This window comes from Homarus americanus, unplaced genomic scaffold (assembly GCF_018991925.1).
Source record: "Homarus americanus isolate GMGI-L3 unplaced genomic scaffold, GMGI_Hamer_2.0 scaffold43878, whole genome shotgun sequence".
NCBI lineage: Eukaryota > Metazoa > Arthropoda > Malacostraca > Decapoda > Nephropidae > Homarus > Homarus americanus.
Genome location: NW_024742815.1, coordinates 12,946 through 24,142, shown reverse-complemented (window position 1 = coordinate 24,142; position 11,197 = coordinate 12,946). Strand labels below are relative to the sequence as shown.

The window sequence follows — 11,197 nt, the reverse complement described above, 5'->3', positions numbered from 1 at the left end:
TGGTTTCCTGAAGTAGAGCAACATCTACTTGATGGGAGAGCACAAACTGGGCGAGGTCTGTCCGGCGAGGTCTAAGTCCCTGGATGTTCCATTGTAAGAAGAGGAGGGAACGTCCTCCGGTGTGAGATGAGTCGGAGGGGCTAGACAGGGCTCCAGAGGAGGTACCAAATTCTGTTGAGAGAAATGGAGAGGGAGGAGTGGGAGAGCGAGGGATGGATCCTCCATCTCGGGAGATGGAAGGAGGCGGGTCATCAGGGCTTGCAAAATGCGCCCCTGTTGGGTCAGGGTGTCCAGAATGAGTTGTTGTTGCTTCTGCAATGTCGCAATTGTTTTCACAAACAAGTCGAGTTGGGCTGAGAGAAGGTTGATTTGCTTGGAGTGGCGATCCAGACGGAGAGTGATTGTTTCCATAGAACCAACTTGGTGTACCTGTGCATGAGCTGGAGGTGGCGGCGAGGATTGCCGAGGGCCCGACTGGGCATGTGGTGGTGGTTGCGACGGAGAGGGACGGTGAGGGTTCAATTGAGTAAGAGGTGGTGGTGCTGGTGAGAGACAGCGGGGGTCCGGGTGGGCAGGAGATGGTGGTGACTGTGTGGCAGGGCCGGCAACGACCTTGTTCCAAGAACGGTAGGGAGAGGGAGGGAGGGGAGAAAGGATGGGTGGTAGGGGTGATGGAGGGGGTGGTAGAGGAGAGGAGATCAATGGGAACTCCTTGGTGGATGGAAGAGGCGGTGGTGGATAGGATTGAGGTTTGGTTGACAGGGGCTTCGTCAGAGACGAGGGCGGTGGTTCAAGGTAAGTTTTCCCCGGGCGAGTGCCAGGACGCTGTGGGCAATTGGCATTCCAGGCGTGGTGACTGCCATGGCAATTGACACACCGTGGAATAACTGGGATTTTGTTCTGAATTTTCGATTTGCATTCCACTGTTTCGTGAGGACCTGCACAGAAACCGCAGGCGACCATCCTCGTGCACTCCCAGGTGCGGTGTTTCCACGATTGGCAACGACCACAGATTTTCGGGGTTCCGATAAATCGGTCGAGAGGACAGTTGTGAATTGGTCCTACATTCACCTTCGGGGGGAGGGGGCCCACCCACCAGCCGATGAGTTCGTTGGATGGATGTTTGGAGACCGGGTTGATGCGGCGTTCCATGTCCAGTAGTTGTGGGAGAAGAGGGCGAAGATCGTCGATAGGGATCTCCCAGGGTACGTGGCGAACCATTACCTTAGTACGACGAGTTTCTGGGGTGATCATGGTGAACTTCAGCATCACCTCCCCCTGGGGAGCAGGAAAGCCCACCTGAGTGAGCAGGCGTACCGTCTCGTCCATTTGTGTGGTGACTATCACGGCTGTGGGACCTCGGCGGAGGCGAAGTGTTGAGTCCTGAAGTGGAGAGCAGTGACGGAAGAACCAGGTCGTCCGTGTGCTCAGAGGCAAGTCCCGAGGGAAGGCGAGACGACGAAGGCGCGATGGGGCAGGGAGACAAAGGGAATCCCCTATGTCCATCGTCGGCGGAGGGTCGGTCATTGAGCCACATGTAGGCTCACTTGGGGACCCTGATGACAGGAGTCCACCCTCTACAGCCCCAGAAGGGGTGCAAGGGGGAGCCGTGGCCCCTGCTGGAGACCCTGACTTCTGAGGTTTCTGCTTCTTCTTTGACGTGTCTTCAAGAAGAAAGTCGTCAGCATCACTGTCACCTACTGCCGCCGTTTCCAACGAACGGGAGCGTTTAAAGGCGGGCATAGGGCACGTTGGTAAAACTGCAGTCAGGTGGAGTGGTAATGACGTCACACTATCACATTGCGCATGCGCAAACTTGAAAAACTTTGCTCAGAGGGATCGGGTGGTAGGACCAGATGTTTTATCCCCAAAAAATGACAAAGTCCAAAAGTAACAAAAAAATATCTGCCACTGTGCTGATAACTGGGTCTTACTTTAGTTGTCTGCACAGACTGGGATTGGTAGACGCGCTGAATTCGTCAGAAATACGAATTTTAAGGAGCAGTCTCTTACAGCCTTTGTTGACACTACGCACGCATGCGCGTTTCTCTGGATGCCATCTTGTACTGAATTCCCGGCCAGGCAATCACGAATGTATCGTCAAGAGGCAGATGAGGGAGGAGCAAAGGGTTTGCCATTTTCGATTCCAGTGTGATGTGCAATACTGCCCCAACAAAGAGAGGCTTAATCAACCACAAAGTAGCCAGACATGTCCGACAGTGGAGGAGGAGGAGGAGAGACAATCAACGTCAGGTGGAGCAAGGACAGCGGAACCAACAGGATGCCTTTTGGCTAAGATCAAAGTGTAGTATCTGTTCTTATCAGCTTAACGGGGAGTACATAATCAGTGTCCTTTTTACATAGAAGAAAGAACACAGATTTGGACTTTCTAAGAGGTGAAAGTATGAGAGTTGACTATACTATATTTTAGGAGGCGGGCAGGGAACCCGGTATTTCTCCATTGCTGTGGTTATTACTAAGCCCATGCAGTGAGAGGAAACATACCGGGGGTACCCCAAAACCTGGTCCCGGAACCGGAAAGGTAACCCGGGACCCCACGTGGGTGCTTCATTGTACCATGCTTTGGGATTTTGTATTTGCAGGCATCCTCGCAGAGCGCCCTTAGCGGAGCTGGCATAATCGACGAAGAGTGTCTCTAATTTCAAAGCATCAAGTATCTGCGGCATCCCAACGTGTCGCTGGAAGGGTTCCTTGAGCTTCCAGTATTCACCACAAGTTCCTCCGCTGAACTTCGGCGTCGGCCTTTGGGAGAACCTCATATTTTCTAACAGTTCTCTCACCCAGCCCTCGGACCTCGGCAGGTCGTCCTTTTGGTCCTTCATCAACGTTAGTGGTTTCGGTGAGCGAGCTTGATGCTCGGAAGTACTACTGCGCTCCCCCTGGTGAAATGTTCCCGGCTCCGCGGTTAAGGTGAGCACCGGGAGACCTCTTGGAGTATATAGCGTTTTTTCGTCAGTTTTGGTTTGAGGAAGGTCGTGTCTCTGGTAGTGATAACACCTTTCCGCGATCTTCTGTTGTTGTTGAGCAAACGGCTCACTTCTCTCCATATCATTATCATCATCTGCGCAGTGTTTCCATTTTCGTGTTATGATCATGTAAATAGAAGTTTTGGTGCTATTTCATAAAATCCATCTGGAGCTAAGCGTGTGCTCCACCATTACCGAAATGAATTGTAAACCTGTCTGGGGATTTTACTGCAAGAATGTCATTATTTTAACGTAATATAAAACAGTACAGTATATTTCAATCCAAAGTTTCTCAAGTTCAATCTTTTACTTAAAATACTGTACTTGCAAGTGGTTTATGGGAATAAGATTAGTAATTTGCCTAAAATAAACACCTTGCATGTATATTGTGACGGTTCAGTTGTGTCAAGTGGCAGGGCAGGGTGTGGGATCCTTATAAACCAGTACACAGAACAAGGTACTGATGACACGAAAATTGGACAACGGCGAGCAATTTTAGATCATCAACACAAGCCGAGTTATATGCATTGTTAGTAGGATTAGAAAATGTTGTAAAGAGGAATAAAGATATATATTTTTTTGTTGATAGTAGGGCAGCTTTAGATTCTTTGAGCAGCGGGAGTTCAGTCTTTGAACACATTATTGGTTTATGTAGAAAAATTGTAAATACAATAAGGAAAAAAGGCCATAGTTTTCGATTTGTATGGGCCCCTTCACATGTGGGGATTGGTCTTAATGAAGCAGTAGATATAATAGCAAAAAGAGCCACGGAAAAGGCCGAGATCGACATAATATGTACTAAAACCTTGAAGCAATTAAGGAGCAAATTACGGAAAATACAATCAATAGAAGATAATTTCAAAAGGAATGAAATATACGAGAAAAGTGAAACAATGAAACATTACCATCATGTTCTCATGAACACAAAATTTACATATGGGAAAGATAGGAGTAGGTGGAAAGATTCAGTGTATATGAGGTTAAGATTAGGATATAAATATTATTGGGAACTTGGAGCTGAGAGAAGTGAACAGGATAAAGAATGTAGAGTTTGTAGAACATCCAGATCCCATACCCTGCCACATTATATACTGGAATGCCCATTGCTTAATGTATATAGAAATGCCCAGATAAATAATGTCTCCAAGCAAATAGAGTGGATGTTTAAAAATAGGAAAATAGATGAAATATTAAAGAAATATAGTAATTTTGCATCTAGAATATAACTATGTACTATAACTGATTATATGAAATATTAGGGATTTATGTGAGTCCTGAGAGGGACATTCCTGGACTGGGGTGAGGATGACTTATGTCACTTCATCCCTTTGAGATGTATTAATGTTTTTTGTATCTCAATAAACGTATCAATCAATCAATCAATCACCCCCCTTCTCTTAAGCTCCTCTTCGTGTGTGTTGGTGTGGGGATTAGTGGATGACATCATTATGACCTGACCTCATGTTTTTAAGGTCACCCTGTATATTTAAGCCTCTCTCTGTCCATGTAATCCAGTTGCCTCTGAAGATGTCTTGAATAATGATGAAAGCTAAGGTGCTCCGTTGTTTCCCTTTTCCCGTGTGATTTTATCAAGATTTATCTTATCCACGTTTTCATTGTGGATCTACATGATATACTGTATATATATATATATATATATATATATATATATATATATATATATATATATATATATATATATATATATATATATATATATATATATATATATATATATATATATATATATATATTCAATTTCAATTTCAATTGTTTATTCCTTGATAGAGGAAGCGGGATCCTAGTGCTGTCACTAGGTACCCCTGTACAATGACACCAGAATCATCTGGCAAGTGTGAAAAGTATATACAGTATAAATATTATAAAGGGGCTTACTAAAGCCTAAGGAAGGAAGGATGTTCCTTTAACACATAATTAATATTATTTACAAAATATCTGGCCAGTATTGGGAGGATCATCGTGTCTCCGTCAGGGGGTCGTGGAGTGGTGGTCCAGCAGGCGTCACGGAAGCGTTGTGTGTGGGGACATCTTAGGAGGTAGTGAATAAGGGTGCGGCTGTCGGGTCTTCTGCATAACGCACAAGAGCGTTGCTCAGGGGATGTGGGGATACCAATCTCCCAAGCAAAGTCATACCCAATGATGATACGGGCAGCAATCACGTCCCCCTTCCGCGACCCTTTCCCGTAGACGTACGAGAAGTCAGGAAGTTTACGGAGGACATCGTACCATGTGGGCGGGGAGTCCAGGGGGATGGCTGCTTCCCGAGCTTCTCTCTGTTTGCGGCGGATTTGGGTCCTAATCTGTAAGAGTGTTCGAGGAACAACGTAGTCAGGTGTGGCCTTGTTGCAGCCAGTCTTGGCAAGGTCATCTGCTGCCTCATTCCCCAAGATACCGACATGACTAGGTATCCATAGGAATGTCACAGGACGGCCTTCATCCTGAAGTGTGGATGTTAACCCTCGTATTCGGAGGATGAGGTCCTTATTTTCCCCAGATCCAAATGCGATCCCGTCGAGAGCAGACCTGGAATCGCAGCAGACAAGCAAGGGGCAGAAACCATCTGCTTCTTCCTCAGCGAGAAGGGCAGCAAGGAGGGCTATTAGTTCAGCCTGAGTGGAGGATGCCCCGTCAGAAACTCTGAGAGACAGTTTGATAGGCTCAGGGGCATGAGGACGGGAGATGTAGACACCAGCCCCGGCCCTACCTGTAGCGGGGTCAACAGAACCATCAGTGTAGAGGACGACCCTACCTGGGGACCAGTGAGCGATCCTGGAGAGGTGGTATTTGCAGAGAATAACAGGGTTCACCTGGGATTTCGGGAGCGGTCCACCGAGGGCAATCACTTCAGGTTGAAAATCCAGCCAGGGAGAAGGAGACGAACCAACAGCAGGGGTGACAACAATATCAGGCAGGAGGTCGTGTTCCTGAAGGGCTCGGATGAGTGACCCTCGCCACTGTCTTCTAGATGGAGGTCGGTCTCGAACAGCAGTAGTCAAGTTGGTTTGGACATAGTTGCCCCTAGGATCCCGTAGAATGGAAACGGCAGTTTTTAGGTAAAACTCCTGGACACGATCCTGTAAGGGGGAAAGACCAAGTTCGTTATATAGAGAAGTAGAGCGTGTCCACTGAGGAGCCCCAAGGATGATACGAGCAGCTTTCCTCTGGATAACTTCGAGACGGTTGACAGCAGTCCGACTAATGTTGACGAGGGCAGGGGCGGCGTAGTCGACACAGGAACGAACAAAAGACTTGTACATGGTGAGAAGTACAGGGATGCTGGCACCAAGGGAACCCCTGCACATGGTAGAGAGGGGAGCGAGACGCCGAAAACATATGTCTCGAAGATAGCGGACTTCAGGGATCTGACAACGTGTGCGAGTTACATACACACCCAGGTATTTTGTCTCATTAACCCAGTCCAAGGGCGTTCCTGATAAGAAAAGGGGTGGAGGTACAACACGACCGTGCCACATGGCTTTTGTTTTCGCAGTTGAAAGAAGGAAACCAAGTGAATCACACTCTCTGGAGACCAGATCAAGGGCTTCCTGCATGCTGAGGTAGTCAGGGGCTTGGAGGAGGACATCGTCGGCATATCCTGAGTGGACAACTTCTGTCGGCCACGGGAGTGATGCAATGGAGTGCATGAGAGTGTTAAACAAGGTGGGACTCAGGACTCCACCTTGAGGGGTGCCGAGGTTCATTTCTTGAACAGGAGACATAGAGCCTTCAACGCGAACCCGGGCCTGACGTCCAGTGAGGTAAGAGGCGATCCATTGTAGAAGTCTCCCTTTAACCCCTAACCGTGCAAGTTCAGCTAAAATGAGGGCAGGCTGAGCCGTATCAAAGGCTCCCTTGATATCAAGGAAGACGGAGACGCGGGCAGTCTGATTGCAATAAAAGGAAGCAATGGAGTGTGCTGTGCTGCGATGTTGAATGAAACCATTGAGGGAGTTGTGGAAGCCGCCTATGGTGTGAAGAAGGCGACGATGGAGTACCCTCTCCATCATCTTGCAAACACAGGAGGTAAGACTAATGGGTCGATATTTCCCAGGATCTCCCGGCTTAGGGATGGGGATAATAGTGGCATTTTTCCAGTTGGACGGGAGAACCCCATGTTCATAAGACATATTGTAGAGAGCAAGCAAGGGGCCGTTAGGAATATTAGTACAGGCGTTGAGGACGGAGTAGGTTATCTGATCATCCCCAGGAGAGGTGTCTTTTCTAGAGCGACGAGCACTGTCAAGCTCGAACTGTGTGATGGGATGATCAGTGGGGGCAGGGGAGGTAAGAGCAGCACGAACAACAGGCTCAGACGCATCGATGCGGGCCTGCACTGCCTCCTGCATTGGATCTGGAAGTGCCTCAGGGGAGGAAGCTCGTGCCCAGTCCTCCATTAAAGAGCAGGCAAGGGAGGCGGGGTCAGGGTGGGGAGGAGGCCTCCGTCGAGTACCCCGTATAGCATTAATCCGATTCCATACATAAGAGGGTGACGACTGGAACGATAGAGACCCCGTGAAGGATAGCCAGTCCGCCTCACGTATCCGACGGCGCTCCTGAGTTGCAAAGGAGCACCAATTTTTGAAGTCTTCCCAGTCCTCTGGAGACCGAGACCTCCGTATGGCAGAGTGGAGATCACGGGTTACCTGCCGGAGATGTCTCATGGCAGGGATACGATACCAGTAGTTGGTGGCACTTCTGGGGTGACGGGGAGGGCGTGGAGGGGTAGCGCGATTGACAGAGTCATACACGGCATCAACAAAATCAGCGCTGTAAGAGTCAAGGGACTGAGGGACAACATAGGAATCCGCCCAGGTAGAAAGGTATTGGGTAAAGGGAGGAACAGCATCTTGTGTGAGACGAAGGCGAGGGGATCGATAAGGAGTTGATGTCGGGGCAGAGAAGGAGAGCCTGAGATGGGTAGTAACGGCAAGATGGTCACTATACAGAGCAGGCTCGGTGCAGACGGTAGGATGAAAGGAAGTATGACCGTTCAATAGTAAGCCAACATCAAGGAAACTATGGGGGAGGCGAGTAGGATCGTCAGGACAAAGAAAGCGAACATCATCATCCCCATTAAGAAACTGTGAGAGATGTGATCCATTAAGGGTACATGGAGTGGGATGATCCGGAGTAAGAGTGGGATGGCGGGCATTAAAGTCGCCAAGAACAATAGTGGGAACCCCATCATGGAGGTCGTGAAGAACCTGGGGGTCCAGAGAATCACTCTTGAAATGAACATTGACTACACGAAGGGTCCGGTCACCAAGAGTAAGGGAGACAGAAAGTAATTCAGACGGGGGTCCATGTGAGTCAGGTGAAGGGAGACGAACAGATGGAATGGTGTTACGCACAAGGGTGAGGAGGCCACGAGCCTGCCCACGGTACCGAGGCAGGGTGTAAACAGAATAGCCAGAGAGGCGGAGTGGAGTAACATCGTCTGTGATGGTTTCCTGAAGTAGAGCAACATCTACTTGATGGGAGAGCACAAACTGGGCGAGGTCTGTCCGGCGAGGTCTAAGTCCCTGGATGTTCCATTGTAAGAAGAGGAGGGAACGGCCTCCGGTGTGAGATGAGTCGGAGGGGCTAGATAGGGCTCCAGAGGAGGTACCAAATTCTGTTGAGAGAAATGGAGAGGGAGGAGTGGGAGAGCGAGGGATGGATCCTCCATCTCGGGAGATGGAAGGAGGCGGGTCATCAGGGCTTGCAAAGCGCGCCCCTGTTGGGTCAGGGTGTCCAGAATGAGTTGTTGTTGCTTCTGCAATGTCGCAATTGTTTTCACAAACAAGTCGAGTTGGGCTGAGAGAAGGTTGATTTGCTTGGAGTGGCGATCCAGACGGAGAGTGATTGTTTCCATAGAACCAACTTGGTGTACCTGTGCATGAGCTGGAGGTGGCGGCGAGGATTGCCGAGGGCCCGACTGGGCATGTGGTGGTGGTAGCGACGGAGAGGGACGGTGAGGGTTCAGTTGAGTAAGAGGTGGTGGTGCTGGTGAGAAACAGCGGGGGTCCGGGTGGGAAGGAGATGGTGGTGACTGTGTGGCAGGGCCGGCAACGACCTTGTTCCAAGAACGGTAGGAAGAGGGAGGGAGGGGAGAAAGGATGGGTGGTAGGGGTGATGGAGGGGGTGGTAGAGGAGAGGAGATCAATGGGAAATCCTTGGTGGATGGAAGAGGCGGTGGTGGATAGGATTGAGGTTTGGTTGACAGGGGCTTCGTCAGAGACGAGGGCGGTGGTACAAGGTAAGTTTTCCCCGGGCGAGTGCCAGGACGCTGTGGGCAATTGGCATTCCAGGCGTGGTGACTGCCATGGCAATTGACGCACCGTGGAATAACTGGGATTTTGTTCTGAATTTTCGATTTGCATTCCACTGTGTCGTGAGGACCTGCACAGAAACCGCAGGCGACCATCCTCGTGCACTCCCAGGTGCGGTGTTTCCACGATTGGCAACGACCACAGATTTTCGGGGTTCCGATAAATCGGTCGAGAGGACAGTTGTGAATTGGTCCTACATTCACCTTCGGGGGGAGGGGGCCCACCCACCAGCCGATGAGTTCGTTGGATGGACGTTTGGAGACCGGGTTGATGCGGCGTTCCATGTCCAGTAGTTGTGGGAGAAGAGGGCGAAGATCGTCGATAGGGATCTCCCAGGGTACGTGGCGAACCATTACCTTGGTACGACGAGTTTCTGGGGTGATGATGGTGAACTTCAGCATCACCTCCCCCTGGGGAGCAGGAAAGCCCACCTGAGTGAGCAGGCGTACCGTCTCGTCCATTTGTGTGGTGACTATCACGGCTGTGGGACCTCGGCGGAGGCGAAGTGTTGAGTCCTGAAGTGGAGAGCAGTGACGGAAGAACCAGGTCGTCCGTGTGCTCAGAGGCAAGTCCCGAGGGAAGGCGAGACGACGAAGGCGCGACGGGGCAGGGAGACAAAGGGAATCCCCTATGTCCATCGTCGGCGGAGGGTCGGTCATTGAGCCACATGTAGGCTCACTTGGGGACCCCGATGACAGGAGTCCACCCTCTACAGCCCCAGAAGGGGTGCAAGGGGGAGCCGTGGCCCCTGCTGGAGACCCTGACTTCTGAGGTTTCTGCTTCTTCTTTGACGTGTCTTCAAGAAGAAAGTCGTCAGCATCACTGTCACCTACTGCCGCCGTTTCCAACGAACGGGAGCGTTTAACGGCGGGCATAGGGCACGTTGGCAACACTGCAGTCAGGTGGAGTGGTAATGACGTCACACTATCACACTGCGCATGCGCAAACTTGAAAAACTTTGCTCAGAGGGATCGGGTGGTAGGACCAGATGTTTTATCCCCAAAAAATGACAAAGTCCAAAAGTAACAAAAAAATATATGCCACTGTGCTGATAACTGGGTCTTACTATAGTTGTCTGCACAGGCTGGGATTGGTAGACGCGCTGAATTCGTCAGAAATACGAATTTTAAGGAGCAGTCTCTTACAGCCTTTGTTGACACTAAGCACGCATGCGCATTCTCTTTTAAATGTTGATGTATAAGGAATTCGAATGTTTATCTGCAAACAAAACTCGAGATAGATCCTTGTTGCACCAATTTACAGGTGAAGCAAAGTAAGAATATTACCTAATGTGCATTAATTTAACTGCAACGGCTTTGGAATCGCTTTCTCGGCCTTTTGGCTAAGATCAAACTCGGCCTTTTGGCTAAGATCAACTCTCGGCCTTTTGGCTAAGATCAAAGTGTAGTATCTGTTCTTATCAGCTTAATAGAGAGTACATAATCAGTGTTCTTTTTTACATAGAAGGAAGAACACAGATTTGGACTTTCTAGGGGTGAAAGTAACAGAGTTACTCCTTTGTTGTTTTAGGCGGTGAGCAGGGAACCCGGAATTTCTCCATTGCTGTGGTTATTACTAATACCATGCAGTGAGAGGAAACATACCGGGGGGGCCTGCAAAGCCCCAAACCTGGTCCCACGGGACCCCACGTGGGTGCTTCTCACACGTGGCTATTCCCTCCTCTCTGTACTTCCTTACTTCGTACTGGCTGAGGGACCTGCACTCATAGAAGTGTATTCGTCCCAAAGACCCTCCCCGGTAAACCATCACCATGCGATCGAGTGGGTTTGTGATGGCGAAAGGGAGGTCGGTACACAACTCTCGGCCGATCCTCCAGGAATACCGTGATAGTGCGGGTACACCCTGGTAAGGGGGTTG

At 49.8% G+C, this 11,197-nt stretch overlaps 1 pseudogene; it reads left to right on the top strand.

Annotated features, from left to right (window-relative positions):
* The first annotated feature begins 10,690 nt into the window (after positions 1–10,690).
* Positions 10,691–10,810, top strand: LOC121877052 (annotated as a pseudogene).
* Positions 10,811–11,197: the final 387 nt, after the last annotated feature.